General features: G+C 47.6%; 1 long non-coding RNA gene across 1 annotated transcript; it reads left to right on the top strand.

The window, feature by feature from the left end:
• Positions 1–737: 737 nt before the first annotated feature.
• LOC129057930 (uncharacterized) lies at positions 738–6,423 on the top strand. Its single transcript, XR_008522692.2, has 3 exons — positions 738–898; positions 2,754–3,565; positions 4,391–6,423. It is a non-coding gene; the product is annotated as an uncharacterized LOC129057930 (long non-coding RNA).
• The last annotated feature ends 389 nt before the right edge of the window (positions 6,424–6,812 follow it).

Genomic DNA, 6,812 nt, shown 5'->3' on the forward strand with positions numbered 1-6,812 from the left:
GGAGGAGGCAGACAAAGAACACAGAGAAAGGGACCCAGGACCTGAAGTCAGGGAAGCGGGCAGTTGGGTCCCGATGAGGGACCCAGCAGATATATGGGAGGGCCAGGCTGGCGGGGAGGCTGGAGGCAGGAGGCTGGAGGCTGACCCCTGCAGTGTCTTTGGGGTCCACGTGGCCAGGGCAGGGGCAGACTGAGTGGTGCTGTCCACAGGGGCCAGGCTGAGGCTGAGGCTGAGAGTGGGATGCTCTACTGGGGCTGCAGGGAGATGCAGGCAGCTTAAGGCAGGGGTCAGCTTTTCTCCTCCAGACTACAGCTCCCAGCATCTTCCAGTCTGATCAAAGGCTTTGTTCCTTGTAGTGAGCTCACACAGGTGTGTCCCTGCAATACAAGCTTCCTTGAGTTGCTGCCGGCACAGTAGCAGCAGGAGCAGGATGGATGTGGAGCGGGGGCGTGCAGTCTGGCCCCATCAGCTTTTCTCCGCGCTGAGGATCCAAGATTCCTCACTCCAGGGCCTGGGCTGGATGTCACCTTGGTGCCACAGTATACTCCCAAGCCACTAGGGGAGAGGTTATGGACTGAGCTGTGTCTCCTTAAAATTCACATGCAGAAGCCCTAACTCCCAGTTTGGTGTGAGGAGGTGGGGCCTTTGGGAAGTGATTAGGTTTAGATGAGGTCCTGAGGGTGGGGCCTTTGTGATGGGATTGGTGTCCTTATGAGAAGAGTCACAAAGGGCTTTTGAGAAGGCAGGCAGGAAGAGTGCTCACCAGGGTCTCACCGTAGTGGCACTGATCTCACACCTCCGGAACTGTGAGAAATACGTTTCTGTTGTTTGAGCCACCTGGTCTGTGGAATTTTGTGATGGCAGCTGAGCAGATGAATACAGATTTCAGGACTAAGAAGTGAGGTGCTAACTATCATTACAGAACCAAACTGGGGGCCGCTCTCTGTGCACAATAATACCAAATACCCATACCAGGGTTTCTGCTGTGGTAGAAAGGAAGGTGTTTACTGCAGAGCCCTAAGCGAGGAGGACCAGGCAGCTAAATGCTCAAGATCTGGCCTCCCCCATGTCTCACAGGCAGGGGTAAGTTGCAGGAAAGCAGAAGCTACAGGCAAAATCCTAAATCAATACACAGAGGTTACACATTGGTTTAAGCTTAAAAGGATGAGACATCTTGAATGGGGACTCACAGGTCATGGGTGGACTTAAAGATCTTCTGATTTGCGATTGGTAAGGGAGAGAAGCTTTGTTTAAAAATTAGGGGGTCAGTAGAAAAATGTTAACTTGCTAGAGGGAGTGAGTTTCTCACAGCCCCTCAGGAAGAAACTTGGAACAAAGACAATAGTAAAACTTTCATCTTAGTTTCTCTCTCATCTGGGGTCTGTGTGCCAGTGGATCTTTAGTAGGTGGGGAGGGGGTCCTCAGTAGGGGTCCCAGCCTCTGAAAGACAGGTTAGGGACATATGTTAAGATTTTATCTTTAGTTTCTATAGGGAAAGCAAGCATTTCTGGAGCTTTAACTTCGTTGACTATTGTTCTTAGGCTATTATTACCTTTTTTAAACAAGGACTTAATTACCTCTGGGACTAGCCAGATGCCTGGAAATTTTTTTAAGGGACCTTGGGATTTTTCTTTATTTCATGCTTGGGGGTACACAGGTGCCTAAAAAGAAGGGGAATCTGTACTCTACCTGACTATAACAAATACATAGATATGTGAAAGCATCTTTGGAACTGGGTAATGGGTAGAGGCTGGAAGAGTTTTGAGGTATGTGCTAGAAATATGGAAATTTAGGGTGATTCTGGTGATGTCTCAGTTGGAAATGAGGAACATGTTATTGGAAATTGGAAGAATAGTGATTCTGGTTATAACATGGCACAGAGCTTGGCTGAACTGTGTCCTAGTGTTTTGTAGAAGACGGAGCTTGTGAGTGAGGGAGTAGGATATCTAGCCAAGGAGATTTCTAAGCATAGAGTTGAAGGAGCAGCTTGGTTCCTCCTGACTGCTTATAGTAAAATGCAAAAGAAGACAGAGGAATTGAAGAAGAAACTCTTAAACAAAAAGGAACCAGAACTTGAATATCTGAGAAGTTCTCAGCCTCTCTGTATTTCAAAAAGTGAGAAATCTTGTTCTGAAGGAAACACTACAGGTGTGGCTGTACAGCCATTTGATAAAGAAATCATGGGTGTGACTCATGGACTTCTTCAGCCATCTCAGTGGAAGCCAGGAATAGAGATGGAATTATACCAGCAGAGACGCTGCTAATTTGAACTAAAGGGGGCGGAAAAAAATAGATGAAGTGATGGAAGGCTGTCAGAATTCTTAGATCTGACTGGACCAGACCATAGAGTGATTTGGCTACGCATGTGCACTCTTCTTCAAGGAAGGGGAAGACAGACCCTGAAGGTGATTCAGAGATCACAGGGACACCACCATTTCAGTTTGAATAGGCCAGGTGGCCTCTGACCAAAGCCTTGGCACCACCCTGTAGGGTTTGGGAGGCATGACCCCCAAATGGCAGAACTGCAGAGGTGGGACTGCTGTCCCAGGAGGTCTGGAGGGCAGAGAATCCAGCCGAATAAGATGATTCTTGAGTCTTAAGATCTAATGACACTTGCCTTGCTAGGTTTTGGACTTGCTTGGGACCTGTCACCCTTCCTTCTTTTCTTTTCTTCCCTTTGGGAATGGGAATGTCTATCTTCTGCCTGCCCTAGTATTGTATTTTGGAAGCACATAACTTGTCTCGTTTTACAGGTTCATGGCTGGAGAGGAATTTTCCCTCAGGATCAATTGCACCTTCAGTCTCACCCATATCTGATTTAGATGATATTTAGATGAGATTGTGGACCTTGACATTGATGCTGGAACAAGCTAAGACTTTTGGGGCTATTGTGATAAAATGAATGTATTTTGAATGTGAGAAGGACCTAAAGTTTGGGAGGACAGAGGCAGAGTGTCATAGACTGAATGGGAGGGCTTTGTTCAGGAAGAGCTTTGGATTGCTGGATCCCAGGGGAAAGAAACTTCAGCTTGTTAGATGACATCAGGCCTGTGGAATCTGCATGTCCAACTGACTTGTGTGTGAGGACTGAGGAGATGGGGTGAGATCAGCTTCACCCTAGCCTTCAACCAGTACTTGAGCTCCTCTGGAGACAGTGATGACAAGGATCAGAGCCCGCCCTGCAGGAACAGCCCCCACAGCTCTGGGTATCTTCCTGTGACCACTCAGAGGAACGAGGTGTGCTAAGTGTGTCAAAGCAGTGGGGAGTGGAAGGAAGGAGGCAGTGTGGACCTTTGCTGAGCGTGTCTCAGGCAGCTGCTTCCAGGAACATCGACATTGAGTCCTCACAACGGCCCTGGGAGGTACATAGGCACACCCCTGAATCACAGAGAGTCACAGACCCAGAGAGTCAAGCATTCATTGATCACTGAAGCTGGGTGTGGGACCAGATTGGCCAGACCCCCCTCTATCACTCTTCATGGGCTCAGAAGCTTCCATGCACACCATCACCAACCATGCCTGGAGGGCTGCCAGGTCTCCTGGAATTCTCTCTGGGAATCAGGAAGTGAGTTGTCCACAGGTCTGAGGGTGTTTTGCTGGTTGTGCCCACAGGATGCTGGCTTCACCCTACGTGAACGGAGCCCCCATGGGCCCTGCTGTGGGGTCAAGGGAATATTGAGGCCTCTGAAACAAAATTCCCTCTACATAAACAAAATCTTACATTGCATATTATTGCTAAACATCACTTGGATGTCACAGCCACGGGAAAACTCAGGCACCCACACTGAGGACAAGGCTGTGTTTGAAGCAGCCTATGGGACCCCACTGAGATTTTTTTTTTACATTAATTTATTATGATTAGCAACCTCTGAATGCTTCCAATCTGGGAGCACATGGTGATATTCTGTATAATTTATTTCTCCAACCTCTGCCGTTTCAAATTTGAGAGGCACTTGTCAACAGAACAGTAGCAGAGCCACACCCACTCTGTCCAGGTGGAGGGAAGAGCCACGGCCTCCTCCCGGGGCTTCCTCCTGCGTGGGCTGGGGCTGTGCCTTGACATGCCTACCTAGGGTCTGGCTGCCTGCTGGTCTCATCCACAGATCTCCTGGTACCAAGGGGGCATTCAGAGGGCCTGCAGATGCCCATATCTGTCCTACTGGCTATGCATGGTCCCAGACACCTGCCTGCTTCTACTGCTGATGATGACAGTGAGCCTTCCATGCCCAGCGTCTTTAAACGTTTGACCCATCACCACCTTCCTGAAAATCCTTGTCTGGGCCCCCCACTGCTCTTAGAATAACCTCCTCCTTGGGCTGGCCCTGTCCCCAGGAGCATTTCCTGGGGCTGTGTTCAGCCTGTGCTCTTGTCATTCACCTCCCTACTCTAGGTGTGGTGATGTGCTCCCACATTGTGAGCTCCTTCAGGATGAGTGTGCCTGGCCTACAGACAGCCTGCCCAGAGATGGAGTGAAGTGGGGTCCTTCACCCTCCACAGCCAAGGCTTAGAGGGCATGTTCAATGGAGGGACCAGAATAGGCCCCATGGGAGAGGTAGTTGCAAGGACAGGTGCATGGGGCCTGAGAGTGTGTTGTGACCTGAGAGGCTGCTGATCCAGGTGAGTAAGGAATGAGTGCCTACCATGGAAGGAAGTGGGGGAGGGGATGGCTGGTGGCATGAAGCTGTGTGGCTGCCTGGTTGTGCAAAAGTCTATGAATTCTTTGGCCTTTCCTCTTCTGTCTATAAGTTTTAGAAGCAACTTGTCAAATTCCTTCAAAATTCGATTGGAATTTTGATTGCGACTTATGGAATCTATAGTTCAGTTTGGACAGGACTGACCTCTATAATAGTGAGTCTTTCTATTCATGAACGTGGTATAGTTCTCCATTTAGTTCATTATTTTCTCTCACCATTTTTAGTAATTTTCTTTATATATGTCTTGAATATTATGTTTTAGGTTGATTCCTATATACCTTATGTAAACCAAAAATAAAATTCTAAGACCCCCAACCATCTAAGTGGACCCATTGTCTTGGCCAAGAGCACTCCAAAGTTAACCTGAAACACTAGTTCAGGCCATGATGGGAAGGGGGAGTTGGAGATGCCTCATTATACCCTCATCCATTTTGGAATTCAGGCCCAACTCACCAGCATTAACATTAAAACAGAGATCTTAAGACTGATAAAACAGACCGTTTTGTTTTTTGAGATGGAGTCTTGTTCCTGTCACACAGGCTGGAGTGCAGTGGCACCATCTCTGCTCACTGCAACCTCCACTTCCTGGGTTCAGGCAATTCTCCTTCCTCAGCCTCCTGAGTAGCTGGGATTACTACTTACTCAGTAGCCTCCTGAGTAGCTACACCACCACACCTGGCTAAGTTTTGTATTTTTAGCAGAGACGAGGTTTCACCATGCTGGCCAGGCTGGTCTCAAACTCCTGACCTCAGGTGATCCACCCGCCATGGCCTCGCAAAATGTTAGGATTATGGGCATGACTCACCGTGCCTGGCCAGGCTTTTAACATTTGGTAAGAAACAGCTAGTCTATTCTTTCCGAAGCCTCCTACCTGGTGGCTTCATGTGCATGATAAAACGTTGATCTCCACAACCCCTTATCACAAGACAGACATTCCTTTCTATTGATTCCAGGGCTTTAGATAATAACTCAACCAATTGCCAATCAGAAAACCTTTGAATCTGCCTATGACCCGGAAGCCCTTGCTTTGAGTTGTTCCACATTTCTGGACCGAACCGTGTACATCTTACATGTACTGATTGATGTCTTTTGTCTCTCTAAATTGTATAAAACCAAGATGTAATCCAACCACTTTAGGCACATGTTGTCAGATCTCCTGAGGGCTGGGTCACAGGTCATTGGCCACTCATATTTGGCTCAGAATAAATCTCTTCGAATATTTTACAGTTTGACTCTTCTTTGTCAACACTTACATGTTCTATCTCTAACAAATGGCATATATTTTTTAAAAATTATATTTTCTTACTGCTTAAATTTTCTCTTCTTTTTTCCCTCTGGTTTCCTCTCTTTCCTCAGTTTAGGAAATAATTTCTGTTGCAGGAAGAGAAGACAGAATTTGCTCTAGTCTTTCTCATATCTTCCAAATCTCTTGTTTCTGCTCTGAGCTTAAACTTCCAAAATGTAAAAGCCAAGAATTTAACTCCTGGTACCTGTGACAATGCTTTCCTCAGTTGTGGGGCTAACAGCCAGGCCAGAGGGTATGAGGAACCCTGGGGAGTAAAACCCCAGGCAGCCTCTGGATGGTGCCATAATCACACAGCTCACATGTGCTGGAGGGTCTGTACCTAGGTCTACCAAACCCCGAAGCCCTCACGCTTCTCTTACTTCTTGCTGCTTCTGAGGGCTCTACGGCTGCTGGCTTCCCTATCCAGGCCAACAACTGTCTGCCTGGGCCTGAACTGGCAGAAGCTCGGACTGGTTGGCCCCAACTTTCTCCATCTCTTTTCTGTTTTCTCAAGCAACTTTTGTCTGGAGTAAGAAGAGAAAAGATATAAACCCTAAACAAACCAAGTAAAACAAAAAAGTAATAAATTCTACACACTGCTAAGAGAGCTGCCTGTGTCCTTCTCGGGGAAAGGACGCCCCGGGCAGTAAGGCTTGCAAGGCCCTGGGAGCCCAGAGAGTGGACAACTGGCTGTGTGGCTTCAGTCAAGTACCTTTGTCCTCCAGAGGAAAAGGTTTGACCACGTGTTCTCATGGTCCCTTTCATTCTGCATTATTTGTATATGAAGTGCTCAAGGAGAACTAGGTTTGATCCCTTTAAAAGTAAACCCAATT

Source organism: Pongo abelii, chromosome 11 (genome assembly GCF_028885655.2).
Source record: "Pongo abelii isolate AG06213 chromosome 11, NHGRI_mPonAbe1-v2.0_pri, whole genome shotgun sequence".
NCBI lineage: Eukaryota > Metazoa > Chordata > Mammalia > Primates > Hominidae > Pongo > Pongo abelii.